Below are 25,615 nucleotides of genomic sequence, written 5' to 3'. Positions count from 1 at the left end.
ATTGCAATAAGGGGTGGGAGAGGGGGGTGGAAAAGGGGGTTGGGAAAAGGGCTCTTCGCCAATTTTCCCGCTCTACTTTTGTTATCATTGCGGCTGCCAGTTTGGATTTCGGTTTTGTCAACTGGCAACACCATTTTAGCAATTTGCAATTTAAAAACAGTTTACCGAGAATGTTTGGCATATGAAGCATTGAATATTCTGCCAAAAGGAAGCGGCAACCGATGGAGCAGCTTAAGTCGAGGGAGGGCAAATGCTATGCTGCTTGTGAATCGCTCAAAAGTCGGTTGCCAATATCTGTTAATATCGAATGTCGGCGAGGCCGACAAACAAAAAGGACAAAGCCCCGAGGAGAACTGCAACTGCAACAGCAACTGTTTCGCAAACAAACTGTCATATTAATGCACATGTATCACCTAATCGTGTGTTGTGCACCGAAAGAAAACACTGAGCACTTGCACTTAACATTTTCGTTATGCACTTCCCGAAAGCCACACATTTTTCTCTCTCTGCATCCGTTGAATGTGCTGTGTGTCTGTTTGCATTTCGCATTTCTACCGTGATATCGTCGACATTTTCACTTGTAATTAAATTTCCAGTTGCAACTGGCGGGGGAGCTGCTCTGCTCCTGCCACCTGAACCCCGACCTGAGCTCCAACAAGCGGCAGGTGGGGATTGGGGAATGGGAAGAGCACACAAGCTGCGCTCTGGGAGCTTGACGCCTCAGCAAATATCGCTCATACGCCCCGTAAACTGCTTAAAACTGCATGACAGTTGATTTCACTCGACTCGAGGTGTTGAGCCAGGGTAAAAGTAATAAAAACCAAAAGGGAAGGCCAACAAGAGTTCAAACTTGTGGGTTAAGCCAAGATTTATCAGCCCCCAGAAACTCGAGATGGCAACTATTTGAGTTAGGGCCACGCACTGAATTATTGAATGGATTGGCCAATTGACAGGGAAAATGACTTTGCCTTGCTTACGTACGTATCACTGTATCAGTGTGTGCGTATGTGTGAGTGTGTTTGTGTGTGTGGGCGATTTGCGGTGTAATGAAGCGATTGCCCCTTGCAGTTACCGTCAGCATTTAGGGCCATCAATACGTAATTCCCACTCCCACTCCCACTTTTACTCCGAATCCCCTCTCCGACTTCTGTCTCCGTCCGCAATTTGTCAATAATTGCTCAAGTCATTGCTGTCGGTGGATTCGAATCGACTTCAATCGAATTGTATCGACTGACGTCGAATGGAACTGAGTCGGATTGAAAGGGGGCGGGGGGAGAAAGGGGGAGGGGGAGGCGGTGGTGTCTGCATGATTCATGGCTGCCACATGAACTATGATCGCTCTGACCCGAATCGCTTATGACTCAATAATCGCTCGCTTGTTTAGACTGCAGTTTAATTTATGTGATTGCTCTTGGGCATATTTGATGTGCCACGGCGTCGGCGAATCATTCAAAGGGGCCACAGCACAACACAGCACAACACAACAAAGGTTGGCCGCATAATTGCAGGCTTTTATGTCTTAAAGTCTGTGGCGAAATGCTTTCATTTGTGACTGCCTAAACAGTCTTGCAATCGCTATGCAGATAGCGAAGTACGAGTATCTCGTATCTCGTATCTCGTATCTTGTATCTCGTTTATTTCGGCGCATTCTTTAGGCAAACTATTGTCCTTTGTGGGCATTTCGAGCGCTTCTCAGTCGATGGAGAAGCCAGAAGACTGTGTCGGCGGCTCTGTCAATAAACGTGACAATTGCGCGCAGAGTCAGATTTCAAAGCGAGACTGCACGAGGGAGGGAGACAGGTGGATATCGAACGAGGGAGATGGGGATAGTGCATTGTTTATATCGAAAGGGATGCAGGGTGGTTCAGTGGGTAGAATAGAAAGAAGAAAGGCGCTTTAACCCACTGCCAGCAACCAAACCACAAAAACCGAAAAATCATTCAGCGAGAGCGAGCGAGAGAGAGGAACGAAAGAGATGGCAAGCCGAGGCTATGCATAGTTCATAGCATAATTTCCAGCGTCGAACGGAAGCCACACACACACACGCACACACTCGAGGCACACACACACTGACATGCCATCCCACGCACACACACTTACAGAGACCCACTGACTGATCGATTTTCAATTGAAATTCAGTGGTTTTCCTTATGCAGGGCACAAGTTGCCCAGTTACGCCCCCCGAAAGTCGGAAAAACCTTTAAGCAGAACCAATTTCGAGAGTGAGGCGCCATTAATTAAAGCAATTAAATGGATTTCCATTTAAATTCAATTGCAGCACGGGTGTGCTTTTCCACCTTGGCCTTATGGCCATCATCCGCTTCTGAACTCTTGCTGTTTTCAGTCCTCCTCCTCTTTTTAGAGGAGACGTGATTCGAGGGGAAAACTTTTTTATTGTCTATGCAAACGATCTGGCCGAAAAGCAGCAGCAAACCAAAGCGGAACAAGCGACAAGGACAATCGACAACCTACAATCGACAGCCGACAGCGAACGCAGTAAACAGGAGTCGTATTGACATTTAAATGCCGCATCAAATTCCAATGACAGAATACCGAAAAGTTTGTAAAAAGCTCTAACGAGCAGTGGGAGAATCCACTCTCATTCCAGCTCACTGCCAATTTCAAACTCGTTTCCAGCAAGGTCTCCATTTGAATTTCAAATTTACGGGCATAACCGTTTGATGTCGGCTCTTTCTTAAACATTACTGCTTTCTGAAAATAAGCAGATGGCCGACACTAGTTTCCAGTCACGTTTCGACGTCATCTGAACTCCACTAAATATGGAAAATTGGCACCGGATCTTCCGGGCATCCCTTACCGAGGAAACTCGACCATTATCCCGGCATTATCCTGCCCATTTCGGGTGGCAATAAAATTGCGAATGCTTTAAATGCATTATGGCGTGTGTCATTAAGTACAGTTGTCCCCAAAAGTTCGGCCGGCAAGAAATTGCGAGGCGTGTGCGATTGTAAAACATGCATTAATGTGGCCTACGTGTGCACTCACACACACGCAGACGCACAACCGCACACAGGCACACAGCACAGCACTCACGCACACATCTGCACGTAGGAAAATTTTCAATTAATTTGCAGACCAAGATGGAGGCGCATCGAAAAATGGGAAATGCGGAAATGTGGAAATGCGGAGTATCTTTCACTGACACCAGCAGGCAATCCCAAAGATATGGCCGTTTTGGATGTTGTCTTCCCACCGACGCACCATACATGCAAGGGCATATACACACACATCACACACACATGCACACACACACCGCTGCTGACTCGCACAAACAAACAAACAAGCACACATACACATGCATAAGCTGTCAGAAATCTGCACTTCCGTCTTTTTGTCGATGGGTCGCCATTGCGGCGGAAGTTGTGCGGTAAATGCATTTGCATCGATGCTCCGCCCACTCCGCCCAGAACCACCCCCTCCCCCTCCCCATCACCAAAAAAGACCGCCACCATTGTGTGTGATCGCTTGGCCGGGAGTAATGAATATTCATATGATTAAGGGATTTACCCCGCTCATAATTGAATTACCCCGAAAGAATTTAAAAATAAAAGCCCCATTTAAAGCGGTGTAAAAAGTATTGGCCGCCGCGATGGGTTAATGAGGAAATTGCCAGGCTCATTGGCCACTTATTACGGCCGGGGATTCCGAAGATAAAGAAAAGGCGAGAACAGCCGAGGCTCTTGCTGGGTAATTTAAAATACCTTCGGAGCATTCGAGTATTCTTCAATAGAGATTCAAAAAACAAAGGAGCATTTCCTGTGCTGTTGCACTGGGTGGAAATGCAAGTGCTTTTAAATACCTGCAATCGAATGCTGCATGATATTTTTGGGCCTGTTCAGATATGCCCGAACAATTTCGACAATTTACGGCCGGCCACTGCTGTTACATTCGGGGATTCCCAATGTATTTCTGCTCCGAACTGGACAACGTTTTGTTGCCACACAAAAGTCCGATTGCGGTGGCCAGTGGCATCTGTGCGCAATCAGCATTAGTCCCATACCACCATCACCACCCCCTCACCAGGGCAATAAAAATGAGGAGGGGGTGGTAAGTGGAAAAGTGGAAAAGTGGGTAAATGGAAAAGGGGAAAGTGGAAAGGGGGGTAAAGGGATGGTAAAGGGATTCATAATTCGAACTGACAAGGGGCAAGGACATTAGCCGATGACCTCGGCAACTGCCTCCGATTACTTAACGGCCTGCCTGGCCCATATTGTGTTGGCCCACATAGCTGGTGACAAATGTAAATTTGGATTTTGGCTTTCGGATTTCGGATTTGGCCATCTCGACAGCTCTCTATATCGCCATCTCGCTCGCTCTCGCTGACGCTTTCGGTGGCGCTCGACGGCCTCTGCTGTTCGATTTGCGGGGCGGTAATTGAAAAGCGTCCGCTGCTAATTGACTGGTCGAGTGACTGGCTGACATGCACACATGGAAGCACTTTCCCACGCCCCCCGTCCCCCCGCTCCAGCCCCCGGGGTGACCACCAGCTGAGCGGTGACCCCGAAAGAAATTGTCTTGCCGTGACACATTTAAATGCGCGGAAAATTCAATTTGAAATAAAGTGAAGTGCCAAGTGGCAAGTGGGAGGAGTGGGGAATGGGCTTGCGGTACTGGATGTATTTAAATAAACAAATATTGAGTTGGAAAGTGTTCAGAACAGAACGATTTAACGATTTTCAACAGTTAATCAACAAGGTCCATTGCGAAGAAGTTACCACTACCATACCATGCAGCCAAAAAAAACTCCGTGCCACTTGAACGAAACATTTTCTGAACTTTCGCTCCACTCGTGGGCATATATCCCTCGAGTCCTGCCAAAGCGATGAAAACTCTTGACGTCCTGCACACAAACACACACGCACAGCAGCGGTGGACTGTATAGAAACTATAGAAACTGAATGAAAGGGATTTAAGTTAGTAGTATCACCTGTGCACCAAGAACATGAATGATTCAAAAGGAACTTAAAACAAACAAATAAAAGTGATTGTAAATTGTAAATTGTAAACCATTATATCACATAATATAAGTACAGACAGTCGATGGCCTCAGCAGCTAGTACTGCAACTTCCATAGTTAGTTCTAGTTTTATAAGCTACTCTAACTACAATATAAAAAAAAATAAAAATAAAAGTGATCCAAGTTCTACTTAAGATAAGACGTGTTCTTTTTTAATAAAAAGATTTTAAATTACGATTTGCTCTATAAACCACATAATGCAAGTGGTGTACACAATGCACAATATATATTATATATATATATTCTCTTTTAAACCAGAGAATCGCCATTATTTTGGGCGTTAATGTGGCGCTGGAACATGTTAACTTTGCGAGCTTGTTCTTGGCCTTCTCTGTTTTGGCTTTTGTCTGGGTTTTTCTTTTTTATTTTTGCTTTTTTCTACTTCGGGGCTTCAGCTGCGAGCAATATTGAGTGAATTTTTTCTCAATTGTTTTTTTTTGTCTTCGGCATTTTTTCATTCCGCTTTTCGCTGTTTTTTTTTCGTTTGCTTTTTTTGTTGTCCGGTCTGTTTCGTTTTCAGCGGAATGTCAGAAGTGGACGGGCTGGGGGTCAAGGGTCGCGGGCCAAGGGGTATCTGCTGGCATCTGCCAGAAGGCGTTAAGTGTTTGAATTTAGTTAGTGCAAAAGGGATTCTGACTTCCCTCTTCCTTGGCTCCCCCCCCCGCTCCCTTCCCTCCTTTGCCATCAATTGAATTTACTGCGATTTATTGTTATGGCATTCGGCATTCGGCACTCGTCCAGACAGTTATGCGGATCCTCCTCGCAGCCAAGCCGTGTCTCCTCCGTGTTTCTCCACCTCCCCGAGGGTCAGACGGGGCGTATGCGTTATATTCGAAGTGGGTGTGCAATGAATTGCAGCAGCAACTGCTTGATGGGCAGCTGCCTTTGACGAGGGAATCACTCGGGGACTGAGGCAGTCACACACTGAACACAAAAGTTGGGAGCAGCAGTGTGGATTTAATTACGAAGCTGAACGGAATAACCAAATCTATATGTTCCCAATACTTTTCACAACTTTATGTATTTTCAACTCCAACTTCTGTGACTTCTGCCCGCTGTGCGTGTTGTTCGCTGGCCTTGCTTTGGGAAATCAACTCGTGCCAAGTCAGTGGGAATTATTGCGCAATTTAGCAGCTCGATGCACTCGATGGTGGCATCCACATCCACATTCAGATTCCCGCTGCTGCATCCATCATAGATGCTGGATGCTGGATGCGAGTTGTGGCAGCCGAAGTGGATGAGCTGATGGCAGTCAAGGAAGCTGGCGAGCTGGTTAGATGGTGAGCTGGTTAGCTGGTGAAGGTTGTTGTAGGCAAACCCTGGGGTCGAGGGCACAGCGCACGCAAATGGAGACGCTAACCGGGCCCAAAGGAGAAGGCGGCTGGAGCGAATGCAAAAACTATGCCGGAAATACGTGCTTAGCATGCAAACGCACAGCAACAACGAATGCAGCAACAACGAATGCAGCAACAACGAATGCAACAACAACGAATGCAACAACAACAACAGAGGCAACAAACACCGGAGACGGATGAACAGACATGGACACAGACATAGAAACAGAAACAGACACAGACACAGACACAGATACGAATACGAAAAACCGACACCGACACAAACACAGACGGAGGCTGTGCACCACCAGCACCACCACTACAACTACCAAAGCAGCTAACCTCACACAGACACAGATACAGACACAGACACTGGAGCAGACACAGACACAGCAGACACAGACACAGACACAAACAGACGCACATGTGGCACATAAACCGCTTAACAATGCCACTTCCGCTTTTGGCATGCGGTTTACCCGCTCGTCGCTCCACCGCACAGTGGGGCAAAATGGGTGCCAGCAGCGGCGAATTCATCCAGGATTTGCATTCGAAATGTGGGGCTTGTGTTTTAGTTTGCCTTCAAATGGCAAGGGTAACAAAAGCGGCAGCATTTCCCCCTTCAATTCAAACACCAAATGAACTCATAAACATTTCTTTCTGAAAGGTAATGATGGTAAGTCAGGAGAAGTCGGGAATTCTTACTAAAAATATCACCCAGATAAAAATCTAGTGAGCAGCTTATTGTTATAAAATAATATATATATTACGTATACGTACGAGTATTATTGCGAGCGCACTTTTCCGCCACTGTGGCGAGTTTTCCGTTCGGTTCGAGACGTCAGTTGTTTTTCCGCTGCCTTTCTTGCTGCTGCTGCTGCTGTGTTGCTCATGAAAGGAGGGAGAGGGGGGTGGGATTCCCCCCCTGAAATGAAAGCGGGATTTTCGGGCCAAACACGAGCAGCGCTTTCGACGTTTTCACAAGTTGAGCCAGCCAGTTGAACCGCCTACAACGCAAAAGGATGTCAGTGGAAAGTCGCCTCGGCTTATGCAATCGTTGTTTTCGTTCTCCTCGTTGTTTTCGTTGCTTTCATTCTCTTCGTTGTTTTCGGTGTTTTCGTTCCCGCTGCTGATCATAAATAAGTATTTGCCGATGTCGGAACTATTTCCATTACATTAGCAGCAGGAACGACAGCATCTGGTTTCCACTTCGCTTCAAAAGGTAAAAAAGACGGAGTGCTGTCAAAGTTTTTCGGAATGGATTCGCTGAGGAATCTCCGAGGCCTGCGGCATTAGTTTGCCGATTTTAAAGTTATAAATCTTAAATGCAATTTCCTTATTGTCGGGCCAACAGCCAACAACCCTTTCCCCCCAATCCGAATCCGAATCCGCAGCAGTCGAGGCAAAACTTTCGCCCGACAGGCCACTGAATGTTTAATGAGCAAATATTTGAGCCAAACATTGAGCGAGAAGAAGTGTGTGGTAGGGGTAACCCCACCCCCTCCCCCTTCTCCTACTCTCCGCTCTCCATTCCGGTAAACAATAAGCAGATTGAAGCATTTCTGCAATAACTTATTCATAGGGCCGCCCCCGCAAAACCTCAGAAAACCCTGCAACCCCCCTCTCAACTTTCCGAACGCCACTTGAACTAATTCCCAAATATTAGCTAAACAAACTTCTTTGCAACTTTCAAGCGGTTGTGTGTTGTGTGTGGTGCGGCCTTCGGGGCAGGAAGCTCCTTGAGCTGCGGTGCCCCAAAGTGACCGACGAGACTCAAAGTCAACCGCAGTGGCACACGTGTGATTTTTAGCAATTAAGAATATACGGATCGCAATTGCGTCGTCGACGGCGTGGCAAGATGGCCCAGTGAATTATTCAACATTTTCCACGCAGCCATTCGTTCGAGGGGAATTGAGGAAAAGGGGGGTGGGAAAGGGGTGGCGAAAGGGGGGAAGAGGAGGGGGGGGAAGTCACCCCCAAACAGTCCGGCAAATATTTGCATGCAACACTTGCTTACATTAAACAAGCTCGAACACGGGTTGCGCCCCCTTTTCCCGTTTGACCCCCATTCGCACGCCCCTGTCGCTGCGCCTCCTTCATGGTCAGTGGTGTGTGTGTGTGTGTGTGTGTGAGTGTGTGGGGGTATATATCTCTGCGATAATTAAGCACACATTATGAACGCTCATCTGGGTCCCTCGTTCAAATGCAGGTGTATACGAGTATGCATGTAGGTAGGTAGTTTGGTAGGTAGGTAGGCATCCTCCTTATCTGTGTCTCTCTCTCTGTCTGTGTGTGTGTGTGCCTGTTTGTGAGTGTATTCCTGCAGATAGGGCTGCCTAGTTGTTGGTATTTGCTGGAATCGCACTGACCGTGACTCGTTAGTTGCATTGCTCATTCACTTTCCCCAGGTGAAGTCAGCAGAAACAGAAACTGAATTTGGGTTTTGATAACAAACCCAACCAAGAATTATAACAATCAATAATAAAATATGTATCACTTCACTTGCTCAGCTCTTTATCCTGTTGACTGCAGAACTCCAGGACTCCGGAAAAAGGAGCAACCTTACAAAATAGTGGAATATATTTGGATTCCTGCTTCTGTTTTCGTTCGTCTCGTCTGCCAGCCAAAGAGTCAATAAACTTCGGGGTTTCCTCGAAGCAGCGGTCTGTTCTCGTTGTTCCCGGCTCTGATTTCACTGGCACCGAAAGAGGTGAGCGGGAAGGCGGAAAAGCGGAAAATGCAGGGGCTGCATGCACACATGCACTTAAAAGTGTATTCGTGTAACACGTAAAAGGACTTAAAATGAAGGTGTGCATAACTAAATAAATTCTATCAGCAGCAGCAGCAGCAGCGACATCCTCGTGTCGCCTCCTTTGGCGTCCTTAGCCAACATGTGGAGCAGGCCTCCCAAGTGGGACAAACACTATTTCTGGCGGTGACACCGAAAGGAAAAACAAAGGGGCGGCATGGAAAGTGGGGGAAATGGAAAAATGGTGGGCTTGGGGGGCGGGGCAAAAATTGTGTTAAGCGTTGATTCTTTTGTTCTTGACTCTGTGTCTTCGCCCCGAAACCCTTTCATCCGGCGCCTTTCTACTTTGCCGCCTTGTGGCATGCATGTCTAAGATGCGGCCACCACCCACAGCTCCCTCAGCTCCCACATCTCCGTTCCCCTCCCCCAAGAGCCACTCCCCCCCGGCGCCCCTTTGAGAGGAGGACTCCCGGCACCACTAACCACCCAATCCCCAGGCTGCAAATTTGTGCTACTTTGTCTTTTGTGTTAACAACAGCCAAAAAAAAATCACTAAATAAAATGGGAGGTTGAAGGTGTGACGAATTTAAGATCACTTGATTTAAGATCACAGGAAACTATTTGGTAAATGTGATATGTACCGAAATAAAAGCCACATTTCATATAGTATATCCTTTCACTTAAGTTAATTAAACAGTGTTGATTCTAAAGGGTCAGATATCCCCTGGATATCCAGGGAATCCTGGGTAGCAAAAACGAGCGGAGTGCAAGAAATTGCTGCCGCCTAAAATATTTCAGCAAAACACAAAGTTTGCTTCTTGCAACGTTGTCGTTGTCGTTGTTGTTGTCGTTGTTGTTGTCATTGTCGTTGTCGTTGTTGCTGCTTCTGTGGGGCGGCAAAGAGGAGAAATAATAGAAGTACTTAATAAAACAAAGACACGACGTGGGCGGCGTCGTCGTCGTTTTCATCCTCATCCTTGCAGTTGTAGTTGTAGTTGCAGTCTACATTTTTTTGCATTTTCCTTGCTGCTGCTGCTGCTGCTGCTGCACTTTTTGCATATGCATGGCAATCGGAGCCCTTCCCCCCCCCTTCCCTGGCCACGCCCCCATTTCTGTGGGGGAGTAGCGTTGGCCAACGAGACAAAATTGTCGTGAGTTGCACTGCTTTCGTTTCACTTTCCTCAGCCTCGATTTGCCCTGCTTTTTCGCTGTGGTTTCAGTTTCTGTCCTGAAAAATATGCAAATTGCACGAAAATCTGGCGTTTTTTTCGCTCTTTCATTTCCCAACCCTCGGCTTTCCACCTTCCACCTTCCATTGGCCATGATCCTTTACGTGAGGAGCAACGGCAACGGCAACGGCAACGGCAACGGCAACGGCAACGGCAACGGCAACGGCAACGGCAACGTCAACGAAATGGGTTCCGAAAATAAGCATGCGAAATTTTTAAGCTGTGTTTTTATGCGGCATTAAAATTGCAACACCTTTGGCTCTGTGTGCTTTCCCCCCTGTGCTTATTTATTCAGCGAGTATTCGCTAACTTTTTCCATAATTTCAGCTGCAGCTTGCTCCCTCTACAAGCTCCACACAACAATTACACATTCAAATCAAGTCGCTGTCAGCGGCGAACGGACTGTTCGTTAATTATGCAGTAACAGCGCTCAAAATGCGTTTCTAGCTGCAACCACTGTTGCCTCAAACTGGGCTTGCCGCTCGGTGGCACGCATCCAACGCACCTAGCTCATCGCAGACTGCGCCCCTCCAGTGCTTTATTAACTCCCTGCCACTCGGCTGCCACTCATAACTCGACTCAGTCCCATTAAAGGACGAAAGACGAGGAGCGGAGTGTGCGAGCGAGCCTTACGTGACGTAAGCCGCCTTAAGTTGTGCCCCCTTGCAACTTCGTTTGCACTTGCTCCATCCACTTGACCTGCCATTACCAGAGGAGCCAGCAGCCAGGAGCCAGCAGCCAGAAGAACCTAGAGTCCCCGAGCTCAGAGGCTGCACCGAGAGAAACGGGTGGTTGCAGATAGAGGCATTTGAGTATCTGTGCGGTCACAGAAAGTGATACTGCAAGGGGTATAGGCTATAGGCACCTTCAGGATGCCACACTGCCTCGCTGGCTTTGTTGTATGGGGATTGGGATACTCTTGGCACACAGTTTTCCCTCCAGGATCCCATTGCTGTGTTCGCTGTGCAGCATTAAGAGCTCCACCCCCATCAACCCTTGGATAAGCGGAAGGTGGGGAAAAAAGGGAACGAATGTTGGAGGGGGAAGTGCTTGAGCCATTAGCACAGTACTTTTGCACTTTTTTGCACTGTGTTGCTGCCGACAGTTGGCTCTTCTTCTGCTGCTTCTGCTTCTTCTTCTTCATCTGCAGGGTGGGGGAAAGGGGGTGAAAGGGTGAGGAGCACCACGGGGATTCCTGGGAGCGACTCCGGCTCCTTGCCAAATTGTTATGCAAAATCTGCATAATACATTATGTAATTATGAACGTGACAAAAGTACGAGTAGATTGCCGTTCGCCTCTCCCTTTCTCCGTTTCTCCTCCTCTTCTTCTTCTTCGCTTGCAACCGGGCGTATGCGCAATATTCGTTCTGCATTTAATTTAGCATAAACAAGGTTTAATTAGTTTTTGCTTATCATCAACTGCCGGATATCCTGGCGCCAGCTCCTTGGCATCGGGTTGCAGCAAATTATTTCGCACCATTTCACTTGTTTGAGTTGCTCCGGCTCACTGGAATGTACTCAATTAATTGTAATTTATATAAACACATATTTGTGCTAGCCTCTATGGATTCTCCACACACACACACAATCGCAGGTGATGTGTACATTAGCCAGTGTTTGCCTTGACCAACACACACACACACACAGAGGCGAAAAAGGACACACATGGACACAGTCATCAGCATATGTCAACAATTGTTTCGACTTAACCCAGCCAACAAATTGTTTGGCAAACTGAGGAAAATAGATTGGAGTTTGTCCAACACAAAGAGTGCACTCAGGAGACGTCGAATAGAATGTCGCAGACATCCAGGCAATATAAACATATGCATTACATATACATAATTAAAAACCCGAAAGGAAGCCATCAGGATTTAAATACGAAGTTGCACAAAGTAAAAGCCCTTCCCGAGTTGCTTGGGTTGTGTTTAAAAGCAAACCGAAGTGGGCAGTGGAAAACAAGCTGGAAATTTATAGGCGGTGCATTTTTAATTGATTTCACTGCTAATTTATGCATTTTAATTGCTAATTTATGCGGCATTTACACAAGAAAGAAAGGATAAGCGCCGAAGAGAGGAGGCCGAAACAAGTCTGGATTTGTAATTAGCGGTTGCGAATTAGCCAGTTGCTGTGTATATATATATATATACATATATATACATATATATATGTGATGCAAAACAATTTGCATAAGCAAATAAGCCATTGGCCGTGGTAGGCGTTCCTGAAAGGGGGCGTGGCCTCGAAAAGTTCCGCCAGCGGAAGTTCATTTTATGGCCATCTCGTTGGCGCTGTCACTTCCGGTTTGCATTGCTCTGTGTGTGTGTGTAGGTGTGTTTGGGTGTGTGTGAGTGTGGTGGGCGTGTTTAATGAGCCCTTATTTATTACCTGCTTCTCTTAATTTATGTTCGCAACAAATTAGAGGCCAGGGGTTCTGGCCTAATGCTGTTTGGCTGCCCTCCGAATTGTTTGTTATCTGCAATGAAAAGTGGAAGTTAAATCAGTTAGGATTACAGGTACCACAATCAGTCAATAAATACTGTGGGGAGGTCAAAAATTGAGTACATCGAGCCCATTTATAACTGGCTTAAAGCCGTTCGAAAGTTATGAACTTACCCGTGAACTCAACTGACTTCCCGGAGACGCGAACTTTTTCAATAAGTCACTCACTTACCAACTTTCCACTGCCAATGGCAACACAACGGGCCAACAAATTCCTATTAGGGATGAGCGATTTGCCTCTGCCCCTCCCCCTTTCCCCCTCCCATTGCCACACTGCCCTTCTGAGTAAACATGCAACTGACATTAATGTCATATGCGGGGAAAGTTGTGGTTGTAGAAACTCCGGGTGCTCGAGAAAACTGAAATCAAGTCGGAAAGAAGTTGCAAACACTCGGCTGTGCACCGAAAGAATAACAGAGCTAAGCTCGGCTGAATTCAGAAAAAATTAAAAGCAGCAGTACAAGGACATAGGCACATACTTCTCTATCCACTCATATATATACATATATATATATATATCCCTGCAGTTCCAAAATTGCTTTGTCGTCGAAGAAGTGTGCGAAGCCGCACCGACGACAGCGGGGGTAGCAGCCTTAGCCGCAGCGGCGCGAGTTTATAGAGACATTTTATATGGCACCGCCGTCTTCGGGATACATGTCGCTCTCGATGACTTTTTTGTCCGTTTCATCGAACAAGTCGTCGGTGGCTTATACGAATTTTGTATGGAGAAAATTCGTATAAGCCATTGTTGCTTTCGTAGCTGACGTGGAGGCGAAGTTTTCAACGATGGCTTTTGCGAGGATGTCCTTAGCGAAATCATCTATGTCAAGCCTAAAAATGTCATCCCCAAATTCATATGAAAAACAATATATATATATTTAATTCTTTTTTATTTTATTAATTTATCTTATTTTGTAATATAAGAAATAAGTACATAAATAATATGAAATTCGAAAGTTTTTGTTTACCACTTCTGTGGAGTACTTGCAGGCCATCGGCTGTTTTGCGTCCATCTATGGTACAAATATTTTTATTATTACATGTTATATATTACTTTTTTTAATCTAAAGTAAACTTACCTTTCAAACGAATTTATGGGACATATGTATGGCTGAATCCTAAAAAGATTTAAATAAGTTTGTAGTAAAAAACATAATGTTTTTGTAATATTAACGACACTTACATGATTTTTAAACATTTCCGCTGCCAGTTGCACAAGTGAAGTAATTTCACAACCAATAGTCGACGCACTACTTAAAAGAATGACGCAGTTTCATTTTTCTCCGATCGAAAGAATAGAAGACAAATTTGGAGTCGGGCCGCCGTCGGGTGCAAGCAACGATTCGTGTTATAAGAGTGAGAAAGAGAGGAACACTTAGGAATATCCCTTTTCCTTTCCTACACACTGATTGCCTAATTGCAAAAAGTCCACAGTGGACATCCAGAACTGCAGGGATATTACACAGACGGCTGTGTATGTGTGGATAGGCTCACATGAATGACGGCGCTTATCTCCGCGTAATGAAGACATTCCCCAACTTTCGGCACTAAAACTAATTTCGAGAGCTGAGCAAACGGGAAAGGGGCGGGCGGTGGGTATCCGCCCCCTTTGTGCGAATGGGGGCGTGGCAAGTAGAACATAAATTAAAATGTTAGCTAAAAGTTTTTGCCGCTAAAATGGCGCTGCAAAGGAGGCAAACTTCGCCGGGGGAGGGAAGGAGGGGGGGAGAGCGAGTGTAAATGACACTTAACACAATTAAATAAGCATTTAAAGTTGCATGCCCGCACTCGTACACCCGCAATTACACACATAAACACACTCCTCTCTGTTGCTGTGTGGGTGTGTTAGTGTGTGGGTGTATTAGTGTGCGGATGTGTGGGCAGGCATGCATTACTGCGCTGCATATTAAATTAATGGTGTGCCAAAAAGTGGGCTGCAGCAATAAGTAAATACCATAAGATGTGGCCCAAAGAAGTGGTAAGAAATTCTGGAGGGTTTGCAAGTTTCTAGTAAGTTGGCCAGCTTGGAGTATTTAGAAAGTGCTTAGCCAAACGGCGGTGATTTATACCAGTCCATTAAATATATCACTGTCTTCTACCATTCGAAGAAGAGCATAAATTTCTTTAAAGCACACCTTACACCTGCAATACATTTATGAGCTTGGATTTTCCAAGTAAGCCCACTTTGATGTTTCCAAAATGGCAAATCAACGGCCTGGGGATTTGGGAAAATAATTCATTACCTATTTGCTGTCACTAAAATATACAAATAAAACACAGTTCTAGCTGGGCTGAAAGCACCACCCACTGAACCACTGGGCCACTGAACCACTCAACCTCTCAGCCACTCAACCACTCGACCACTGAGCCACCCAACAACAATCTGCACAAAACAGCAAACACTGCACTTGCGTTTGTCTGTGTGTGTGTAGGTGGGTGGTAGTGTGTGTATGTGTGAGTGGGTGGGCCAGTTAAAGATTTATGCGCTCGTTAAGGGCAGTTCCATGGTGCTTTTTATGTGTCGTGTGTGCTGCCATTTGCCTCAACCCCTCAGCCCCTTAACCCCTCAACTGGCAACCCCTTAACCCTCCGATTCTGCAGTCTTGCCACTCCAATCGCACGAGACTCTGTGTGTCCGACACAAAATGCGTGGCAAGTAGTAGCTTCTGTTAGTGTCGCACTCGAAATTAAACAATAAACCGAGCAAGATGAGCAACAGTTTGGCGAAGGCGAAGGACCTCCCCCTCTGCTCTTCAAATAAATTATCCGCTGTCGGTTTGAATTACAGTTTGAGCCAGGAAGTTGTGAGTTATATCACTTTAAACCAAAGCTAATGGACATGTTGGTTAAATAATTTCTCAGAGCTTCGCAACTACTTGCTCTTTTTATTCTCATTTTATTTCATGTGGCTCCTGACGAGCGATAAACATTGTTTTGTTTTTTGTAGCCAAGTGACACAGCTTAGTTTGTGCTCAACTTTAAAATTGAGTTAATTTGAGCTGCGTTATTAAAATTACATTCCATTTCCATACTATTATATTTGCAGGCAACCTAACTCTGTGCGGTCTGTGCGTTTATGGCGTTCATTTAAATTCAATTTCAGCTTTAAACGCTTTGATTGCTTTTTGTTATTTATGTTCTTTCTGCAGTTTGCGGTTGTTTATATGTTTAATAAAAACGAATTTGGCCGTCGGGTTCGCCTTTAAATAAAACATAGATTGTGAATTTCCCGGTGCGCAATTAAATGCTCTTAATTTGGTTAAAGCTCAATTTTAAATCCGCATTCGCATTCGGTTCGCAGATCAGCCCCGCAAATCTTCCCAGAGTTATATGTTTATTCCGAACCGCATTTTCCCCGCAATATTTGTGGCGCCCTTTGGACACTCGAATTGCATTCTCGTGGCAAGCAAAACAAAGTCAGGCGAAAGTCAACAGGACAGGGCAAAAAGCTGGAGAAAAATTGCGGTTTAGTTCGCTCTCGGACCCGCCAAGAACCAAATAAATGACGTGCATAAGAACGGTAAAAACGTAAATAAGCAGGACGAATCCTGGGGATCCTGGCAAGCTGGCATCCTGGCATCCCGGCATCCTGGCGAACTGGCTGCGGGGAAGCTGAGAAGGGTAAAAGCGAACGGAAAACAAGCTCCGCTCCCGAAAACTCTGTGCAAACATTTTATGGCACTTTTGGCTTATTTTCTGCTGCCAGTGCTGCTGCCGCACACACGAAGACATTGTTGGAGAAACCCCCTCCCCCTCCCACTCCCCCTCTTGTATTCCAGCCCCTCCCTCCCTTTTAACCTCCCCCCGTTTGGGAGCCCAACTAGCAATAACTGTTGACAATCTTCGGCAACTTTTGTTAGCCTCAGATTCTTCTCCTCGAAACTTGGGGCTTTGGAGCAGCCCCTCCCCCTTTTTTCCTTTTCACTCCGCTTTCCCGTGACTTTTCCTCCCGAGTTCAGTCATCTGCTTCTTCCCCATCACGCACATCCACGGAAATCGATCTCATCACTTATGCAAAATGTGACGCAGTTAGTTGGGAAAATTTATACTCGAACTCAGACGCACACACACAGGGTCTTGTGCCCCCAACCAACCAACCAAGTGAACTCCCCCCTCGAAAGCAAGGACCCCGAAAAATAAGAGTTGTTTACCCGTGGTGAGGGATTACCGAAAATACTCTTATTTCCCCCCTCACAAGCCCCGCAAACCCCGCCAGTCGCCCCGATTGAGATTTCAACCTTAAAAATTGCATAAAATTTCAAATATTTATGTTCGCGCTGATGAGTCCAAGCTCTTCTCTTTGGTGGACGGGGGAAAAGTCACGGCTGAAAATACCCAAGATACAGTTCAGCATTTACGAGATGTTGCCGAGGTGAGCGATACGCAAACACACGCGACCGTGGCACACACCCACACACTCGCACACACACAAACAAGTGCAGAGGAAGAAAAAATGTGTGCAGATTGTGGAACAATGTTTCGTTATAAGGTTAGAATCTTGTAGAATACTTGTTTGGCTTGCAGGTTTAATGTGTGTATTGCGAATATTGTGGTTGATTTTGGATAAGAGATGCATTAGATGGTGGGTACTTACCCCGTTTTTCCGCTCAGTGTGCCCACACAATCGGGATCCGAGCTGTGACAGAACGAGAATGCAACCGCGACGTCTTTGACTTGCCTGCTATTTTTGGGGCTCAGCGGAGGTGGAGTCGTGTCAACTTCAGCTGCCATGGCAGTTGCCAAAAAAGAAGGCGGAAGCACACATACACACACACGCACACACACATAGTACACAGATACAAATACAAATACAGAGAACCTCCACCTCGACGACTGTTGCTTTATTTCCTTTGGCTTTCGTTTTATTTGGTGTTTTTTAAATTGTATGCAAGATTTATTAAGATTTAAAAGCTTTTATGTGTGTTCCTGTCAATTGTTGCTGCCTCGCTCGCTCTCTCAGTCACTCATTCGCACATGACAGGGGGGTAGCATGAGGGGTAGGGTGAGGGAGGGGGAGGGGGTACATGAAGACGGAGATGGAGATGTGACATGCACACGTGTTTGTCCTTTAATTTCCTTCGCCACAAAACTGTTGTTATTGCAACACTTTAATTGAAATTTGTCTCTGTCGTTTCTATTTTCCACCTGCTCTCGGGTTTCCTCTCCTTTCCTTTCCTTTCCTTTCCCTCCTTTCCTCTCCTCTCCTTTCCTCCTTCCTTTGCAAGCATTGAATCGCTCATACGCCATGTGGCCAGGCCGTTGCTCATACGCACTGTGGTCCGTACTGACCGTAGAATTAATATTATTATCATTGACTATAAGTGTCCATCCGTTCTGTTTGCGTTTGTCTGCTGCTCTGCTGCTCGGCTGCTCGGCTGCTCTGTGCTCCTTGTTTTTGTATTTGCTTACTTTGTTTTGCCTCCTAATTGGATTCTCCGACTTCAATCCGGGACCGAAAATCAGGTGAAAGCCAGATCTGATTCGCAGATACATACGTTGGATAGGTAAACCTGTCGAGATCGGATTGTTTGGCCATCAGAGGTGGCCTAATCCCTTCCATTACCCAGCCAGCCGGCGGAGACAGGCCATCCGAAGCGAAATTAGTTTTTATTGTCCATTACGAATGTTTCAAATTGTAATCCTGTTAAATGGCAAATGGCCATCGATAAACGACAAACGATAATTGCCTGGGAGCAGTGGGAATTACCATCGCATACCTGCCGGGCATAAAAACTTGAAAACGTGAATGGGGTTAGTACGACTAGCAGTCGATTGTGGGTTAGTGGATTTCGGACTGCAGATTCCTCTGCCTCACTTGATGATTGACCTTTCCTTGCCAAGGGAAGCTGTGTGTTTGCCTTATTTCTCCAGGCAAACTACTCGTATATATTCGCACGTATGTGCACTACATAATATATAGTACGTATGGTATCTTAAGTCGGCAGACACGAGCCTGCATTGCGAGCGGTACTTAGCGCAGCGAACTGAAATGCTGAAATGCTGAAATGCACACAACATTAACTGGCAGGAGATGCGGCGCATTATCATATCTTATTACAGACATTCGCCAGTTGGCTTAGCGGCGATGAGCGGGAAAAGCGGGAAAGCGGGAAAAGCTGGAGGAGCGGGGATCTGGAATCTGCCAACACTTAACTCTATAAAGTGCCTGCGAGTCGGGTATAAATTGAAATTTAAATGAACATGCGCTCGGAGGGGAAAAGCCGGAGCACGTCGCTTTTCCTTTCTTTTCGCAGCGAAGAATAACAGCAACAGCTGGCAATCTTTAGATTATGTTTTGTATGTGTGTGTGTGTGTGTGTGGCTGGTTGTTGTGCTCTTTTGTTGTGTTGCTGTTGCGTCGCTGTTGTGCTGCCCCAAAGGATCGCAGGCCGGAGGAGACAATTAACACCCCCCTTCGGACACGTATATGAATAAAGTGCGGCCCCGGGCAAATGATTTGCATTAAAAATGCTCATTAACTCGGCCCCAGTTGTTATGCAATAGCTTTTTGCCCCGCGGCCTGCAGCCCAGCACACAAAACATGGGGGGGAAGGCGAAGTAAAATGGAGAGCTAGATGGATGAGTGCGGTTGCACTGAAGTCTGAATGTCCTTAAAAGCTGGCACTCCTCAAAATCACTAAACACACTCACTGTTTTAAATCAGAATACAGAATACACGGATATTACCCATACGCAGCGTTGATTTTTACCAAATGAAAAACCACCGCAGGCAGTTCACTTTTTGCTCACCGCGAAAGTCGCAGATGCCCAACTGTAGGGCATTGTAATAACATGGCAACTCTGGCAACATTTAGCTATACAGCTCGTTTTTTATGGCTTTTACTTTGCCTTTCGCTTTAACACGAGTTTAAATTGTGCTCACAATTAAATATTTAAATTGTATTTTATGTACCCAGATACGTACGTGTGTGTGTGTGTGTGTTAGAGGGGTAGTGGTGTTAGTGCCGTGCCGCTTTAAGTGCGGTCAATTTTGAGTAATTTGCGTGCGGTTTTTATGTCGGGCCGTGCGTTAAAAAGCCCACCTGAATTATTCAGGGCCAAGCGAAGAGGCAACTGCTTGAGACATATTCGTGTGACCCACATTGTACGCACATTTGGTGCCCTTTGTGGGCGTATGTCGGTGGGCGTGGCCGCCCGTCTGTGTGAGCGGAAGTTGGGGTCGCTGCAGCGGAAGCGGAAGGCGGGGGTGGAATATATTTGAAATTTATCATTTGCGGCTGCATAATTGAAATATTAAATATGTATAATGTGACATTTACCTGGGGTCACCCGGCAAATGAGAAGTTCGAAGTTCAGGCGAGCGAAAAGCAGTTCTAAATTACGATTTATGTGCAAAGCTTTTTTAAAATGCTAATGGAAATTTATTGTCCGCATGTATACGTACTCGTACATACACTTAAGTGGCTTCCGAATAATAAGTGGAGATCTCTGTGACCTGCTTGCGAATATGAAATATTAAGCTTGACCTCCGCAGCACAGCCCAGCTTCATATGCAATTCAAATGCGATGCGATGCGATGCGATGCGCTGAAAAGTAGGCCAGCAGTTTCGCGTTTTTATTTCGGGGGAAAGCTGAAGCCTTGTAACTTTGTGCGGCGGAAGAGCCGAGGAGCGAGGACGGACGACCGCGAGATGGAAACACAGTACAAGCCGCCAATATTAATGGCAATCCATCGGATGTGCGACACTCGCTCATTTTAATAGCGGCCATAAATTGCCGCAGTGCGGGAACATTTTGAAAATTGAAAGATATTTCATCGCTGGCAGAAAATGCAATTAATCAATTATGCATTTTGTTTGAGCATTTAATCGTATTTAATAGAATGTATCAAGTTATGCACATAAATTAATTGGTTTAATGTGCGGCAAGCGAATTAAAACACCGCAAACACCTCGACCCTGTATGCGTGTGTATGCCTGTGTATGCATGTGTATGTGTGTGTGTTTGCGTGTGTTGGTTACATGTGGTTTTTTGCATCCATCCCGCCTGGCAGCAGTTAATCAAAGTCCGCTCGCCTTCGCTTTTTCGACTGCGGCGCATCGACGCCATATTGCTTTTTCTGCTTTGACAAGCGGAAATGACAGTCGACGCCATTTTGTTGCTGCCGCCCATTCAACAGTTATTTGCGATTATTTACGATTTACGATTTACGATTTACGATATTTGCCACTGGCACACAGCCGCTTCTCTGCCAATTGTCAGCCACTCATCCGCGATTCCCGCGATGGAGATGGACGGATGGAGAGTGCGGGGTAAATTAGTTCGGAATAAATTGAGTGAATGTGCATATCCGGGGGTCCAAAATCAATAAGAACACCCTTTCGGCTGGGTGGGCAAGTGAATTTACCGGCTTATCAATTAGTCAAATAATTAAGGGCTAATCGAATCCGCAACTAAAACTCTGTAAACACTCCGCAACCCCGAATGCTCGAAGGCAAACTCTTTAATGGCATTCGATTAATTAAAATTTAATATTTATGGAGCTGTCATATGGGCAAAAAGCCCGCCAATTGTGCTCGTTTATCAGGGCGGGTGGTGCACTTCAGGCTGACAGACGAGGCCAAGACCTGCCGGCCAGGTTCCCAAAAGGCTGTCCCATAGATCTGTCAATTTGCTGCCTCCTCGGATCCCAAAGGATGTTCTCCGGAGCGCTTTGCCGCTTTGCCGCTTGATTGCGTAATGTGCCCATTATAGATTTAACAGCAAATGAAACGATTCCCCCCGAGGCCCGGCAAAAAACGCAGGAGCGTAATTGCGCTGAACAATTTATGAATGTGTTTATGCACACGGCCATCAGGCCTCTAAGACATTATTAATTGAGGCCCAAACGGGCGCCAACATGTGGGCGAGGTTATAATGCCCGATGCTCCTTTCCAGTTGCCAGTTTCCAGCTGTCGTGCGTGAAGTGCCTGTTATCGATGTGTCGAACGGAGCATGAATGCGTAATGCCAGCCGCAGGATGTCCTTGCTCCTTTCGGGTCCTTGGCTCAACAACTGTTAACAACAGAGGCGCCAGCAAATCGGCTGAGCGACTCAAGTGACTGAAAGTGTTGATAAAGACGCAAGTTTTGACAGGCAGCTGACGAGCGTAATTGGCCGGCGGAGAAAGCTGAAAACTTGCAGTTGATGGCCATAAATCCGTCCACACCCAGCTCAAATTGTACTGGATTCAGCTAACCACCTCTTCAACAAAGAACTGGGGTAGTATTATGTTAGCTAGTCGAACAAGTTGATTAAAACTGGCGCTTCAACGTTTTCAACTCGAGCATGACCTTTCTCTGCTGAGACTCTGTATCCAATTCCCTCAACCAACCAACACAGCGCGATCCGTAAGCCCGTGCTTACAATATTCTCGGGCTGTAAACTTAATTTCCTCCGCAAAAATACGAAAATAATAAGCACAGCAATGAGTTTTCCTTCGCCTTTCTTGGCTGCACTTAAGCCGCCCGGCTTTTCATCGCCTCGCAATTTTCGCAACTCAACTCGAGGGTCCTGGGAAAACAAACGTCGTCAGCTTTGCTGGCTTTTTGGGTTAATGCCACGCCCTCGGCGACCTCTTGTTTTCAGCTTATGCAGCTGGGATCCCCGATGATGCCGACGTGGATGGCAGTCCAACCAGCGACAAGTGTAAAAAACGCTGAGAGCCAGAAAGGAAGTGGTAGATGGCAGAAAGTGTTGTAAAAAGTGCGGGAAGCGATTTACCCTCTACAGCAATTTCCTAGGCAATGTGTAAAATTAATTGCTTTTCGCTTTAAAAGCCTAAATAAATAAAACACCAAACACTGATTCATCATTGAATATCTTAACTCTGCTTAAGGGAATACAAGACACACCTCGCATTTTGTAACTCTGCGATATTCCATAACAAAAGTGGCTGCTTCTCGCATTTTCCCCAATCATGGAGATTAGCTGCAGAATTTTCGAAGCGATGCTCAGAAATTCAGGTGAATCAGAGGAATCCGTCAGAGTTTCGCCTTCTTTAGCATTACTGGCGACGAAGGAAATAAAGCGGAGAAAGGATCTGACTGAGGAAGAAGTAGGGAAAATGCGTCACTTTTAATTTGTTTGCCGTCGTGCCGGCAGCTCGGCCTTCTATTTTTCTATATACATACTATATATATAGAGGAAGGTATATATATAGGTATTTCTGAATGACTGCCGTTGTCTGCTGCAACAAACTTAAACTTGTCAAGCACTTTCGTCTTGTCGTCTTGAGTGTTGCAATTAGCAAATAAAATAAGTAGCGCTCGCTGCGTGGGTATTGCAACAATGTTGACAACAATGGCCGAGTTAATTGCAAACAAACACGGCGCTGGCAACTCTGGCGGCGCTCGGGTACAGTCACGTGCCATGCAAATTAGTTTCCATTCAACTTAACCTTGTTAGGACCAACTGACAGGCTCCTCCGCTCGCAATTTCTTGGGGAAAGTGAGGCTGCACTTCTGTGGAAATTAGCTACTCAACAAAAAGTACATTTGTTATTTGAAATCCCAACCAACTGGCTTATTACTTCTTTTATTTTGCATCTATTAAATGCAATTAGTTGGAGTAGGGATTTTCTCACACTCAATGGGAGTTGGATTTTTTTCCTGTGCAATTCTGGCGAACTTGGAGAGAAGTTGAGCAAAGGCTGCGGGTTCCATCAAATCGATTCGAGGGCGGGTGGAATTTGAGTGTTTCCACTTTCTGGATCGTTTTGATTTCAGTATGCAGGCTGCAACACCTGCTGGCACTTCCACTTACGCAGATTACCATCTGTTTTTATGACCCCGCCTCCGCTGCCTTCGAGGCAATAATATGCAGCAACTGCAGCAGGAGCATGTGGAGCACATGCAACCACTCAACCACGAAGCAGCTGCTTCAGCGCCATTTTCGTTCCTCTGCCAACAGTTAATCATATTGCCACGCCCACTTTTCGAATGCAAAGGCGTTTCGCCTGCTTTGGGTTGCCATCGAAATGCTTTCAAAAAACGATTGCTTTGCATTCCGTAGTCTTTTATATCAGCTTTCTTGCAGTATATAGTTAAACCGATTAGTCAGTAATTTTGAGACCAAACATTGTTATTAAGTGTGTGCAGATATCACAAGTATTAAATTGAGTTATTAGAAATTCCCAAGGCAAATACCGGTTGAATGTAACTTTCTTTTACAGCTGAGCAGCTAGCAATTAACTAAGCCCTCTCCGCCCGACTCACCTGTTGGCGTTTTGACTTACGCAAATGCCAAAATGCAAACTAAGCCAATTGCGAAACGTTTAAGATGCGCCAGTAAATGCAATCAATTGACAGGCGGCAAGCGGCAAGCGGCAACAAAGAGCATAACTTAATAATACTATGGGCACAACAAGCGAACAACACGATGATACAATGGCAATTGGTCGGTTGGTTGGTCGGTCGGTCACATGCAAATGAGCGTTGAAAATGAAATCGCCTTAAAATCTATGGAAATGCGCTTAAGTGCTTAACCGTCATGCACGCACACACACACACAAACACACGAACACTCATTCACTCACACACGCACTTAAGCACCCCACACACACACACACACACACACACACACACACACACACACACACACACACATGAGAGGGTTGCGAGGCGAAACAAAGCATGGATTAAAACAAACATGGCTCTAACCACGTGTCCGTGTGGCAACGTATCCTTGTTTTCGCTTGTCCCTGTATGCGTATGTGTGTATGTGTGTGTGTTAGTGTCTGAGCTGGCGTTTCTGCGCGTGTGTTCGTGGGTGGGCGACAACATGCGTAGATTTATTCCAGACTACGGACCAATAAAACAAAAAATGGCAACAAAACACAAAAAGAATTTCAACAGTTGGCAACAGTTTGCGAGCAAATAAAGCGGACACATGGCAGACAAAGCCACACTCTGGAATTTATTTGTCCGACTTACAGGGTGTCCTTACAGGAAATATCCTTATTGGGAAATAGTTTGAATTTGTTAACTGATAGAAATTTCACATACTTAGGGATCTTTTCCTCTGTCACTTACAAGGCACTTTCATTGCTATAGATTTCTATTTCTGATGGATATTGATCAGTAATTATTATAAATGCACCCTGTATCCTGTATCCTGTGCGCTGGCACACGCAACGTAAACAATTTGGTTCGCTTTTTGTCCGGGAGGCGGTCACCATTTTTATGACCCCTGTTGCATACATTTTAAGCAGCTTAAGTTTGCACTGCGGCCGGCCTGGCCAAAATGGGGGGATTGCTTTTTGGTGTGGGGTTTGGGAACGGGGGGAGCTTTTGGGCCGGGCATTTGTCATTTGCTAATTGCTTGGCCGTCAAAACAAAATTGTTGCAAAGCAATTAGCTAAAGCGCCGGTCGGAAATCGAGGGGAATTCGGTTTAGAAAGGCGGCGCGAATCGATAGCGATAAATGCTCTGCCCCAGCGATATTGATGCGACCCAGTTTCCGGCGTCGTCTCATTCGAATATTTCAAATATTTCAATCAACTGGCCAAACAGAGCTCCGCGCCCCCCCTCCTCACTCCCACTCCCCATCCAAGCTCCCGCTTTCCCATTTCCCGCTCCCTTCAGCAATCACTTTGCCAACGAGCGTGAAAATTGAGTGCCAACTCTGTGGAAAGTGGATAGTGTGGGGGCGTGGCGCGAAATGTGAATACGGAAAATAGCTATTCGAGTGTCAAATCAAATGTCAATGGCGAGTGTGAATGCGGAATGGGGAATGCGGAATGGGGAAGGCGGAGGCCCTTGCGG

General features: G+C 46.0%; 1 protein-coding gene and 1 long non-coding RNA gene across 2 annotated transcripts in view; one reads left to right on the top strand and one right to left on the bottom strand.

Moving 5' to 3' along the window:
- The window catches only part of LOC108092918, a 53,952-nt gene that overhangs the window by 16,334 nt on the left and 12,003 nt on the right, over positions 1–25,615 (top strand). The window lies entirely within an intron of this gene.
- LOC122319737 lies at positions 13,726–14,048 on the bottom strand. Its single transcript, XR_006245309.1, has 3 exons — positions 14,036–14,048; positions 13,932–13,970; positions 13,726–13,865 (listed from the first exon to the last, which is right to left on the bottom strand). It is a non-coding gene; the product is annotated as an uncharacterized LOC122319737 (long non-coding RNA).

The sequence above is a fragment of the Drosophila ficusphila genome, unplaced genomic scaffold (genome assembly GCF_018152265.1).
Source record: "Drosophila ficusphila isolate 14025-0441.05 unplaced genomic scaffold, ASM1815226v1 contig_198, whole genome shotgun sequence".
Taxonomy (NCBI): Eukaryota; Metazoa; Arthropoda; class Insecta; order Diptera; family Drosophilidae; genus Drosophila; species Drosophila ficusphila.
The sequence above is the reverse complement of the archived record's forward strand: the minus strand, read 5'-3'. Positions and strand labels throughout refer to the sequence as shown.